The 12949-nt window shown below is 34.1% G+C and overlaps 1 pseudogene; it reads left to right on the forward strand.

Moving 5' to 3' along the window:
* Positions 1-456: 456 nt before the first annotated feature.
* Positions 457-1319, forward strand: LOC141540817 (small ribosomal subunit protein uS5 pseudogene; annotated as a pseudogene).
* Positions 1320-12949: the final 11630 nt, after the last annotated feature.

A 12949-nucleotide genomic window follows, 5' to 3' on the forward strand; every position in this document is an offset into this window, starting at 1 on the left:
AATGATCTACATTTTTTATATCAATGCCTTTTGCAAATACAATTCCATTAATTGTCTTATTGAGTAAAAACTTTTTTTCAAATGTTAATTAGGTGTTATTTCCAACTTCTTTGACATATTGTTCTCAAGATATTATATTGAATTCTCGATATTGAATCCAGGCAATAAAATACCCACTATCCCTTTAAGAAATTAGCTCTGTCCAGATTGAAGAATTGATCAATTAACTCATGCACATCAGCAGGGAATCAACAAAGATGATGTTGGAGAAAATATTGATCAAATCAAGATTACAGTTCCTGAAAAGGATGTGTCAATCAAGAAAGAAAGAAAGAAAACAAAAATAGAATCTAATTTAGAACAACAATCAGGGTGAAGATCTGAGGGGTATATAGTACAAAAGTTAATATCAGTGATTTATTCCACCTTCTACTTCTAATGAACACCAAATGGTAGATGACACTAGTGCTGTGGGAGCAGTGGGAGGCCCCGGGGGGCACTAGAATGGGAGATCAGGATAGCTTCCAAGATGGCTTTGGCAGTGAGGGCCAAGGTCACGGCCAGGGTGTGGCCCTGGGTTCTGGGGAGGAAACACAGGAGACAAGGCTTTTTGTCACTAAATTAAGCTGGCTAGTCAAAGACATGAAGATCGAGTCTTTGGAAATAATCTATTTTTTCTCCCTTTCTATCAAGGAGTCTGAGATCATATAGCCTTCTTTCTGGGATCTTCATGGAAAGATGAGGTTCTGAAGATTTAGTAACAAGCTAGAGCTGGACATTTGATCAAGTCCAAGGCTTTTATGGCCATTGGCAATGACAATGACCTGTCAGCCTGGGTATCAAGTGCTCCTAGGAAGTGGCTATGGCTATTCATGGTGCCATCATTCTGGCCAAGTTGTCCATTTCTGTGAGTTGTGGCTATTGGGGGAACAAAACTGGCAAGCCTTACAGTGCGCTGCAAGGTCAGTGGGCATTGTGGATCGGTTCTGGTATGCTTCATTCCCACCTAGAGGTACTGAAATTGTCTCAGCTCCTGTGTCTAAGAAACTTCTCATGAAGGCTAGAATTGATGACTCCTCCATTTCTGCAAGAGATTGTATTTCCACCCTGGACAACTTTGCTAAAACTATCTTTGATGCCATCTCCTAAACACATAGTAACCTAACCCCAGACCTGTGAAAGGAGATTGTGCTCACTATGATTCCTTATCAGGAATTTACTGATTATCTTGGGACAATTCACACTTTCATTCTGTCCAGAGGACCCAAGCAGCTATGTGGCAACCCCAAGATGTTTTTAATAAACAAGAAATAAATTGAATTATGCCTGTTAAAAAATTCTACCTCTAAATCCCATGATCTGGTGAATATATTGATGTTGTACTCTCTGTTGAGTTTATTTATAATAAAGATATCAATATGTTGTATGGGTGTAAAGATTTGTTTTCAATGACTACATAAGCTTGGCTATACCAAAACTGACATTTTTGAAATATATTTCTAATGTCTTTTCTTAGGATTGATTATTGCGGAGAAATAATCAATACAACAAAAATGTCAAATGGCATTACTCTGGGGAGAGATATGGGTCATGTAAAAACTAAACAGGAGTATCCTGGTAATTGTTTATCAATCAACTCTCTAAAATGTACTCACAATATCTTTTACATTTAATTTGTATTATTGACATTTTTTCAATCACTCTCTTAGTTCCAGATGGTCAACAAAATCTCATTTGTAATGTTCACTGACCTCTGAAGTGTAAATACTCACATTCAAGATTTATCAATATCCTTGCAGAGAACAAGCTGGCTTTAACACACTCATGCAGTCCAGTCTCAGTGAAAAAAAAAAAAAAAAAAAAAAAAAGGTGTATGGCTGATCTTCATTTCCAGAGCAGACCATGGCTTATCTTCACTTCAAGAACAACAATAGACTCATCTTTCACTTATTATTACCCATTATCTAAGTGACTAAGGAGATAAGAGTACTAGCTGGAGTCAGGAAAACAAATTTCAATCTAGCTCCAGTTACAAACTGTGTGATACTGGGAAAGTCACTTAAACTCTGCCTTGCTCAGTTCTTTTAAGGTAAAATGAATTATAATAGTACCTACCTCCCAGGGTTTTTGTAAGGATGAAATGAGATGTGCTTAGAACTTCATGCCATATAATAGATAATAAGTCTTCCTTTTTTCCCTCCTTCCTCATTTCCTTCCTCACTTTCATCCTTCCTCTATCCCTATCTTTTCTTTCTTCCTTCCTTTCTTTCTTTCTTTTTCTTTCTTTCCTTCCTTCCTTTCCTTCCTTCCTTTTTTCTTCTTTTTCTCCTTTCTTTCTTTCTTTCCTTCCTTCCTTTCCTTCCTTCCTTTTTTCCTTCCTTCCTTCCTTCCTTCCTTCCTTCCTTCCTTCCTTCCTTCCTTCCTTCCTTCCTTCCTTCCTTCCTTCCTTCCATTCCTATTCATCCTTAATTCACTCTTTTCTTCAGTTGACAAGTTGCCAACCTTGCCTCTTCAAAGGTGAATACCAGTCAGTCAGGTCAATTATGACCTATGACCCAAAACAATAGCTACATTAGTCTTACACAGGAAATTGCCCTGTCTCCTTTGTATATCTATCAGGAGAAAAAATATTAATGAAAATGTTTTATTTTCTGAAAACCTAGATCAAAATTCTGCCTCTGAGCTATGCTGTCTACATAATTTTGGGGAAGTTACCTCTAATCTCTTACTGTTATCTTCAAATTATTTTTCTAGTTATGCATGTACATTGATTTTTTAATATAGAATGCTTTATTCTAAAAAGTTTGAACAATACTTTTTATGCGATTGGAAATATGATTCTGGAGTCTGGAAGAGATATCAGGATTAGAAAAAGAAATCAAAATTGGAAATACAGATTTGGAAATCATGTTGTACAAAGAGGTCATTACTAGATGAGATAATTAGAAGACTGTGGAGAGAGATCTAAAAACAGACTTTTAACAAACAACCAGAAAAAAAAAAGATGTGAGAAAGTTGGGAATGAGACCTATTATTCCATTTCTTGTTGAAAGAACTGCTTCTATTGGGGCAGCTAGGTGATGAAGTGGTTAGAGTCCTGAAGTCAGGAGGAGCTGAGTTCAAATCTGGTTTCAGACACTTAAAACCTCCTAACTGGTGATCTTGGGCAAGTTACTTAATCCCAATTGCCTAAGAAAGAAAGAAAGAAAGAAAGAAAGAAAGAAAGAAAGAAAGAAAGAAAGAAAGAACTGATTCTATCAATTTAGATCATTACCTGTTCATAGATAGTTGCCCAGAATACTAAGGGACAGAATACTTACTTAATATCTATCTATCTATCTATCTATCTATCTATCTATCTATCTATCTATATATATATATATGGCAAGTATGTGTCAGAGATAAAACCTTTTTTTTTTTCTTAATTGTTTTATTTTTTCTGGTTATACTTGTATATTAACTTTTTAAATACACTTTTTAAAAAAAATCAGGTTGGGAGAAAAAAATCAAAACAAAAGGGAAAAACTATGAGAGAAAAACGAAACAAAAAAACCAAGTGAACATAGCATGTGTTGATTTGCATTCAATCTCCATAGTTCTCTTTCTGGATGCAGATGAAATTTTCTATCCAAAGTTTACTGTGATTGCCTTGGATCACTGTACTTCTGAGATGAACCAAGTCTTTCATAGTTGATCATCACACAATCTTGCTGTTATTGTATAAAATGTTTTCTGGTTCTGCTTGTTTCACTCAATATCAGTTCATCCTACTTTTTTCTAAAATCTGCTTGTCCATCATTTTTTAAGGAACAGTAATATATTACTTTCATATACCATAACTTATTCAGCCATTTCCCAAGTGATGAACATCTACTTGTTTTCAAATTCTTTGCCACCACAAAAATGAGCTGCTACAAATGTTTTCACACATGTTGGTCCTTTTCCCTCCTTTATGATTTCCTTGGGATACAACCCAATGATAGCACTTCTGGATCTGGTTCTGCTTTCGATAAATTCAATAGGCAAAGAAAAGTAATAGTTTTTCCCCAAATTCCGAAATTCCAAAGACTCTAGATCAAAACTTCTTAAGTTGTGGGTTGTGATCCCATATAAGGTCATATAATTATATGTTGGGCTCATGAAATTATGATTTATCATTGGTAACTATGCCTATTTATATTTGTATTGTAGATTTGCATACCTATTTTATATACCTATATACACAAGATTGTGCAAAAATTTATTGGGCAAAAAAGGGAATATGAGTGAAAAAAAGTTAAATCAAGAATAGAGAATGGCTTGGGTATAGCCCCAAATAAGAAATATGAGTAGCCTATGAGCAAAAAAATTATTCTTAAGAGAAAAAAATATTTCTTTTACATTTGACTTTTCTTCTTTAATTAAATTCCACTACCTCCTCCTTATTCTCATCCTTCTCTTTCTTCTTCCTCTCCTTACTCCCTTCCTCCTTCTCCTCCTTTTCTTCATCTTCCTCCTCCTCTTTCTCCTTGTCCTTCTGTGCCTGCAACTCACTATATTGATGTCAGCAATTAGTGTGGACATCCAATCAACTTTAGTGCACTGGAACTTATATTTTCCATATTCAAGAGTGCCACTAGCTTCAGTCTTCCCAGTAACAAGTATTAAAAGTTTCAGTTAATATGCTTGGCTAGTTCTCTTCCTTGAAATATCACGTTATGAAGTTTTTGTTTAGTTCACTTTCTATGCTTTATAAATAATTTAAAACTAGTGTTGCTAATGCCCTTCTTCCAAAGTGTATTGACACATTAATTGATTTTAAAATAACTTAAAAGTAGATCTCCAGATTTGGACAAGTAACTTTGGGACCATTTGTAGTAACTATGTCTATCTGCCAAGAAATATGTTTCTCATGACTTCTGGGCTACAACATAATCAGAGCCTGACAACATTGCATCACAAAGGAAATGAATTATCAGCATCCTTTCTGTCACAGATAGAATGAAAAATATAGCACCTGTGAGACAAGGGAAATTGTCAACTTCTCACCCATGAGGGAACAAACAAAGGAAGTGTTCCTGACATTCTTCTCTATGTGATACTGCTTTGCATCTATTCTGGGAGAGTAACAGACCTTTCACAGGTGTTGGGTGATAACATTAAAAAATTTAATATATAACTTGTAAACACCAGATGCATTTGGAGTGCCACAGACAAATGAGCTTTCTGCAATGACAGTGGTGTCCAATCATAACCTTGACCTTGGTTAAAATTTTAGCAGCACTCACTTATTGTGAAGTTCAGCTACAGAGTCAGTTGTTATTTCAATTTTAACTTATTAATCAACTACACTGAGACAATCTGGGTAATTAATATTGTTTATAAAAATGTGGGCTGAAGGCTGAAGTGAGTCATTCAGTTAACCAAGTTGGCTTTTGCTATAAATCAAATCCTATTCATATGATGTAAGCAGAGACAATATGAGTTTCAAAAATCTATAGCTTTGTACCAAAAAAAGTTAACAGTTGACCTCTGTCCCCACTAAAACCCTGTTTTGGTTGTATGTCTTTTACATTCCCAATTGATTGGCTGTATCTCGCATATTTTTTTTTTAAATTGTAATCACTAGCAACTTATTGTTTCTAAAATTTCAGTTTGTTATAACAAATTGTTCCTCTGTAAAGTGTTTTAGGTAACATTCCATACATAGGTTATAATAAATAGTATGAGAATTTAGAAGATATAGAAATAACAGAAGTAAAGGGGAAAAAAAAAGTTTCTGATCTTAATTCCATTTAGGTTGATAGTTGTTAAAAACTGGGGAATCTATTTTACTTCCCACCTAAAAGGTACGGGTATAAGTATTCTAACAATAAGGTATGAAAGTTAAGAATAGAGAATGACTTGGGAATATCCCCACATGAGAAATATAAGTAGTACTGATATGAACAAAAAATTATTCTTAAGAGAAAAAAATATTTCTTACACATTTCTTTTTTCCTTTAACTAAATGCCTTTAGTTTCTCCTTACATTCTACAATCTGAATTTAGAGATTTAAAAATATTATGATGTAAAAAAAATGGAAGAATGTTGGTTTAATATGGACCCAAAACTCAGACAAAAAAAAGTATTTAGAGGATATAGAAATAACAGAAATGAAGGAGGGAAAAAGTTTCTGATCTCAAGTCTGTATAAGTAGAGAGATGGTATTAGATACTGGAGATGCCACTTTATAGACATACAATTGCGCACGCTGAACAAACATGTTGCTGACTTATGACCACAGTTTTCTGCTTTATCTATCTATTTATTTATTTATTTATGCCTCCCATATGATGTGACATTTGAATTCAATTCACTCTCTGTTTGATTGTGTATTATACTCAACCAGTGAATTGCATTTTCAACATTGAGACAGCTTACTAATGTGTATAGAATTCAGAAATAAACAAAAAAGTTATTTAAAATTTTTATCATTTAAAAAAATTCATATTTTATACTAGCACTCAATTTCTCACTCAATAGTAGTCCTAATGAGAACCATTTATCCCTCAATATGCAAATGTGTATAAGAAGAATAATAGGAACTGCTCCCTCAAAGACATTCCTAGAACAATGCTTTCAAGTCATGAATTTTCTGATTTTCTGCAGCATTCCAAAGTGCTTCAAAGGAGTTATCTGGGTAACTTTAGAATGAGATCAAAGTCAGTTCACACCAGGTTGTATCTTCATAAGCTGAATCAGTTCAAGTGTTTCTAACCTCAAGACACGCCCAGGAGTCTTAGTCTGAACTCAAATTCTGTTGAAAAAAAAAAAGTGGGTAGACATATTGGCTGGTACTATGAGCAAGTAAATCAAAGTGACTTATTTTCATTGACAATTGATAAAGAAATGATTTCCTTTTCAATTTCAATTTTCTTCCATAAAAGTTGAAATACGAACTCAAAACCAGCCTTTAGACTGTTTTTCCATTACATAAACTTGGAACTTATTGAGTGTCTCTTCATCCTGAAAGGCTACCTTGTATTATTTACTTCTTTAAAAAATATAATTGGGGGGTTAGTTTTGCCTTGCCTTGTCTTTCTTTGGCTTGCCTTGCCTTTCTTTCCTTTCCTTTTCTTGCCTTTAAATTTCTTTGTTTTCCTTGCCTTTTCTTTTTCCCTTTCCTTTTCCCTTTCCCTTTCCCCTTCTTTCTCTCCTCTCTTCTCCTCTCTTTTCCTCTCCTCTCCTCTTCTTTCCTCTCTTCTTTCCTTTACATTTTCCTTTACTTTTTTTCTTTTCTTGTTTTTTTTTTTGAGTGAAGAAGAGTTTTATATCCCTGGCACTATAGCTAGCATAGAATAGATTTTTTAACAAATGCTTTTTGATCTTTTTTTTTAAAGGAAGAAAGAAAAAATTTAAAACATTTTTTTAAAAAGATGAAATGTTTTCAAGTTTGTTTGCTTTACCCCTTTTCTCTTCTTATTTCTTCTAATCCTTTCTACTTTTCTCAATGTTTTAGTACTTGGTTGATGAAGCCCTTTTAGACAGACCTCCATGAAATTGGGGGTTATGTTTTATATAGGCTCAACTCATAAAAATAAGTGATCTGAATTAGGTGAGGGTTATTTGGTGGTAATTATAAATGTGAAAATACCATCAGATCAGAAATAAAAATCAAAAGCATGGCTGTTTAATTTTAAATTAAAAAAAACTTTTGTTAACTAATTTTGAAATGAGATAAATACTCATTTCTGGGAATTCAGAGAAAAGATGAGCATAATCTCTACTCTTGAAGAGTTTACATTATCATGGAGAAAACAACAAACATATAAATAAGGCAAAGCATATATCTTTATATTAATACATTAAAGATATTTATTAAATGCTTCTTATAAACCAGGAACTGTGAGTGAAACAAGGTTGCCCACTATCACCATTACTATTCAATATTGTATTAGAAATGCTAACCTCAGCAATAAGAGTCCAGAAAGAGATTAAAGGAATAAGAGTAGGTAATGAGGAAATCAAACTATCACTCTTTGCAGATGACATGATGGTATACTTAGAGAACCCCAGATATTCTAATAAAAAAGTTATTAGAAATAATTCAGAATTTTAGCAAAGTTGCTGGATACAAAATAAATCCACATAAATCCTCAGCATTTTTATACATCACCAACAAAAAGCAAGAGAGACAAAGAGAAATTCCATTCAAAACAAATGTTGAGAGTATAAAATATTTGGGAATCCATCTATCAAAGAAAAGTCAGGAATTATATGAAAAAAATTACAAAACACTTGCCACAAAAATAAAGTCAGATTTAAATAATTAGAAAGACATTCAGTGCTCTTGGATAGGCCGAGCGAATATAATAAAGATGACAATACTCCCCAAACTAATCTATTTATTTAATGCTATACCAATCAGACTCCCAAGAAATTATTTTAATTACCTAGAAAAAATAACAACAAAATTCATATGGAAGAATAAAAGGTCGAGAATTGCAAGGGAACTAATGAAAAAAAAGTCAGAGGAAGGTGGTCTAAGTGTACCTGATCTAAAGCTATATTATATAGCAGCAGTCACCAAAACCATTTGGTATTGGCTAAGAAATAGACCAGTCAATCATTGGAACAGATTAGGAACAAAGGACAAAAAAGGGTTCATCTATAGCAATCTAGTGTTTGACAAACCCCAAAATACCAACATTTTGGATAAAAATTCATTATTTGAAAAAACTGTTGGGAAAACTGGAAATTAGTATGGCAGAAATTAGATATGGATCCACAAACACCATATACCAAGATAAGATCAAGATGATTTAGGCATAAAGAATGAGATCATAAGTAGATTAGAGGAACAGAGAATAGACTATCTCTCAGACCTATGGAGGAGGAAGGAATTTATGACCAGAAGAGAACTAGAGATCATTATTGATCACAAAATAGAAGATTTTGATTACATCAAACTAAAAAGTTTCTTTACAAATAAAACTAATGCAAACAATATTAGAAGGGAAGTAACAAATTGGGTAAATATTTTTACAGTTAAAGGTTCTGATAAAGGCCTAATTTCCAAAATATATAGAGAACTGACCCTAATTTATAAGAAATCAAACCATTCTCCAATTGATAAATGGCCAAAGGATATGAACAGACAATTCTCAGATGAAGAAATTGAAACTATATCCACTCACATGAAAGAGTGTTCCAAATCACTATTGATCAGAGAAATGCAAATTAAGACAATTCTGAGATACCACTACACACCTGTCAGATTGGCTAAAATGACAGGAACAAATAATGATGAATGTTGGAGGGGATGTGGGAAAACTGGGACACTGATATGTTGTTGGTGGAGTTGTGAAAGAATCCAACCAATCCAACATATCTGGAGAGCAATTTGGAACTATGCCCAAAAAGTTATCAAACTGTGCATACCCTTTGATCCAGCATTGATGCTATTGAGCTTATATCCCAAAGAAATACTGAGGAGAGGAAAGGGACCTGTATGTGCCAAACTGTTTGTGGAAGCTCTTTTTGTTGTAGCTAGAAACTGGAAGATGAATGGATGTCCATCAATTGGAGAATGGTTGGGTAAATTGTGGTATATGAAGGTTATGGAATATTATTGCTCTGTAAGAAATGACCAGCGGGATGAATACAGAGAGGCTTGGAGAGACTTACATCAACTGATGCTGAGTGAAATGAGCAGAACCAGAAGATCACTGTACACTTCAATGATGTATGAAGATGTATTCTGATGGAAGTGGATATCTTCAACATAAAGAAGATGCAACTCACTTCCAGTTGATCAATGATGGACAGAAATAACTACACCCAGAGAAGGAACACTGGGAAGTGAATGTAAACTGTTAGCACTACTGTCTATCCACCCAGGTTACTTATACCTTCGGAATCCAATTCTTAATGTGCAACAAGAAAATTGGATTTACACACATATATTGTATCTAGGTTATACTATAACACATGGAATATGTATGAGATTGCCCGGCATCTAGGGGAGGGAATAGAAGGAGGGAGGGGAAAATTTTGAAAAATGAATACAAGGGATAATGTTATAAAAATTATTCATATGTACTGTCAAAAGTTATAATTATAAAATTAATTAAAAAATAAAAAAAAAATAAACCAGGAACTATTCTAACTTCTGGGCATGCAAAAGCAAAAGTGAAATAATCCCTGCTCTTAAGGTTGTTGCCTTTTAATAGGGAGGAGACAGCAAGCAATCCAATTCCCAGAGAAATGAATGGGGAGTCATAATGATGGCAGATAGAAAAATAGTTCAGTTGTTCTCCCTTTCTCTGCCTAATTGCTACTTCTCAACTTTTTTTTGCTGAATCTTGATGTCACACAGACTAATTATGGATGTCTTTCAAGGCACTGTCCCAAGTGCCTTACTGTTTGCTTCTCTTTATACTCTTGTCATGTCAACAGTTCCTATGAATGTAATGAATATTTTCATGTAGTTGAATCTCAGATCTATTTGCCAAATCCTAGTTTTCTGAGCCCTAGTTTCAGAAAGGAAACTGAAACCAATATAAGCAATATATAATTTGTTATTATTCCCCACAAACACACTTTTTTATATTGCTATCAAGAACATAAGCATCCTTTTGGTCACCAAGGTTCCTTACATCAGTATCATCCTCAAGTTCTTCCTCTTATTTCAATATTCATTTATCCTAAAATGCTCAAAACTGGCATATCCAATAAGTTGCCAACTCTTCTAATCTTTCTATATACTTCTTACTATTTCTTCTTCTAGTTATTCACAAAACTACCACACTAAGTTGGGCTCTTATTATCTAATGCCTGGAATACTTCTATATCCTTCTGATTGGTCTCAATATTTTAAAGCTATCACCTAAAGGCAATTGATGATGTGTTAAATATAGAATTAGGAATGAATCTAGGAAAACTCAAGCTCAAATACTACCTCAGATACTAGCTATGTGACCCTAGGCAAGTCATTTAACTCTATTTACTTCAGCTTTTTCAACTGTAAAATGGAAATTGTAGCCTCTGCAGAGCTGTTGTGAGGATTAAAAAAAGAAATTCCCTTCCTCCAATTCACCCTACAAACGTATTTCTAAAGTATAGATATGAACATATCACAAACATTTCTTTCAAATAATTCTAATGGCTCCCAATTACCAGTGAGATAACTTTTCATTTTATATTCCATATTCTTTATACCATATATGTTTTGATGGAATAAATGGAATAATTTATTCCAAAGACCATGAAGGCATCTGTTATTATAGAGTACCTAGGGCTTGGTAAGACATCAAAGAAACTAATTTCACTTCTCACATGACATGGTCATCTTGACTTTTGTCACTGGACTTTGGAAGAGACAGTGAAGTCAATGACTGAATCACTTAAATTCAGTTCATGTACAAGTCAAGACATCACCCCATAATGTCATTGCTCCTTTTTGAAAATAAAGGATGAAAAACCCTTCAAATGGTGAATACACATATGCATACACACATATAACATACACATGTGTATGTGCATATGTATGTATGCATGTATATAATCTTTCACTATATTCTGTGGTCCAGCTTTTAGTTGCCTCCTAGCTATTCCTCATACATGCAATACTCTATCTTTTATCTTCCCCATCTCCTTACACAAATGGAGACAATTCTCCCACAGATTTCAGAGGGTAGAAGAAGCATTTCTAGAGTTTCTATTCAGTTAGAATACTTCCTAGGGATTTTCTACAAGAAATCCCAATGGTCTATGATAGAAAATATTTACAAGTTTATTCTCAATGATATCTGTTATTTGTATAGTATTTTAAAGTTTTAAGACTGATTTCTGATCAGAAAAGTCAAGAAGTCAACGTGAATTTTTTTTTTCCACAGAATTTTAGGAAGACAGACAGGGAGGCCTTCAGACACTGGAGTGAGGAATGACCACGATCACAATATACCAGTTGCAGCATCACAGTAGGCAGATGCAGCAGAAGCAAACCAAAGAGCTATACCCCTGGCCAGAAAAATAATTGCAGTGTCTTCCTATGCTAACAATGGAAGTAGGATCACATGTTATCTAACAACTCTGTTATCCATTACTGGGTCACAGTTCTAGAGTGAAAGGATAAGACATAGACATGAGGTATTAGGGGTCTTACCTGTTTAAAGAACAAATTCCAGAAAAAATTTTCTGTTGGGCTCTGAAGCCAAGAACAGAATGGGAATTCAGTTCTAATCATTAGCCCCACACACATGGCTGCAGTGGAACAAATTGAAAAAGTGACCAAAATCAAAGGGGTCAGCAGCTCAAATTTAGTCAGGAACTTGTAGTGCATAGACCAGGAGGGAAGTGAATAGTTCTTTCCTTGGATGCTGCTGCTTTGGAAACCCCCCAAAATCTGCCAACTTCCTAACTGAGTTGTGAAAACATCAGAAGGTCAATAGGCAGCTCAAGCCAGACAGCTTCATCCCAGAAGAAAACAGAGCCTAACAGTAAAATTAAGTCCAAAATCAAGAAATGCACCAAAAAATGGGCAAACCAAATGTGCTAGAATGTAGGAAGTGGAAAGAATGAGGAGAGATTGAAAAGACACACATTGTCTGATTTCTGAACTTAGAAAATGTATAATATATTTGGATTATTGTTTCTAACTGGGAATAGTAGCTAGTGAGAACAGTAGATCACTGTAACATTTTAAAAAATCCAATGAAAAAGAATGAAGACCCAAAGGAAAAATGAAAAATTGTCCCGCCTACAAGGAATTGACATATTTCAGAAGATTCAATGCATTAAAAAGTACTAGTTGTAATAATAATAATAATAATAACAATAACAATAATTTCAGGAGGGCAAGATCATCAACCTGGAGACATCAGAAAAGGCTTTAGGTAAGTAGTACCTAAATTCATCCCAACTCAATATAAGGATTCTGGATGGAGAGTTCTGGAGGCTTTCCATTCTAAGCAAAGTAGGTGGGTG

The sequence above is a fragment of the Sminthopsis crassicaudata genome, chromosome 4 (assembly GCF_048593235.1).
Source record: "Sminthopsis crassicaudata isolate SCR6 chromosome 4, ASM4859323v1, whole genome shotgun sequence".
NCBI lineage: Eukaryota > Metazoa > Chordata > Mammalia > Dasyuromorphia > Dasyuridae > Sminthopsis > Sminthopsis crassicaudata.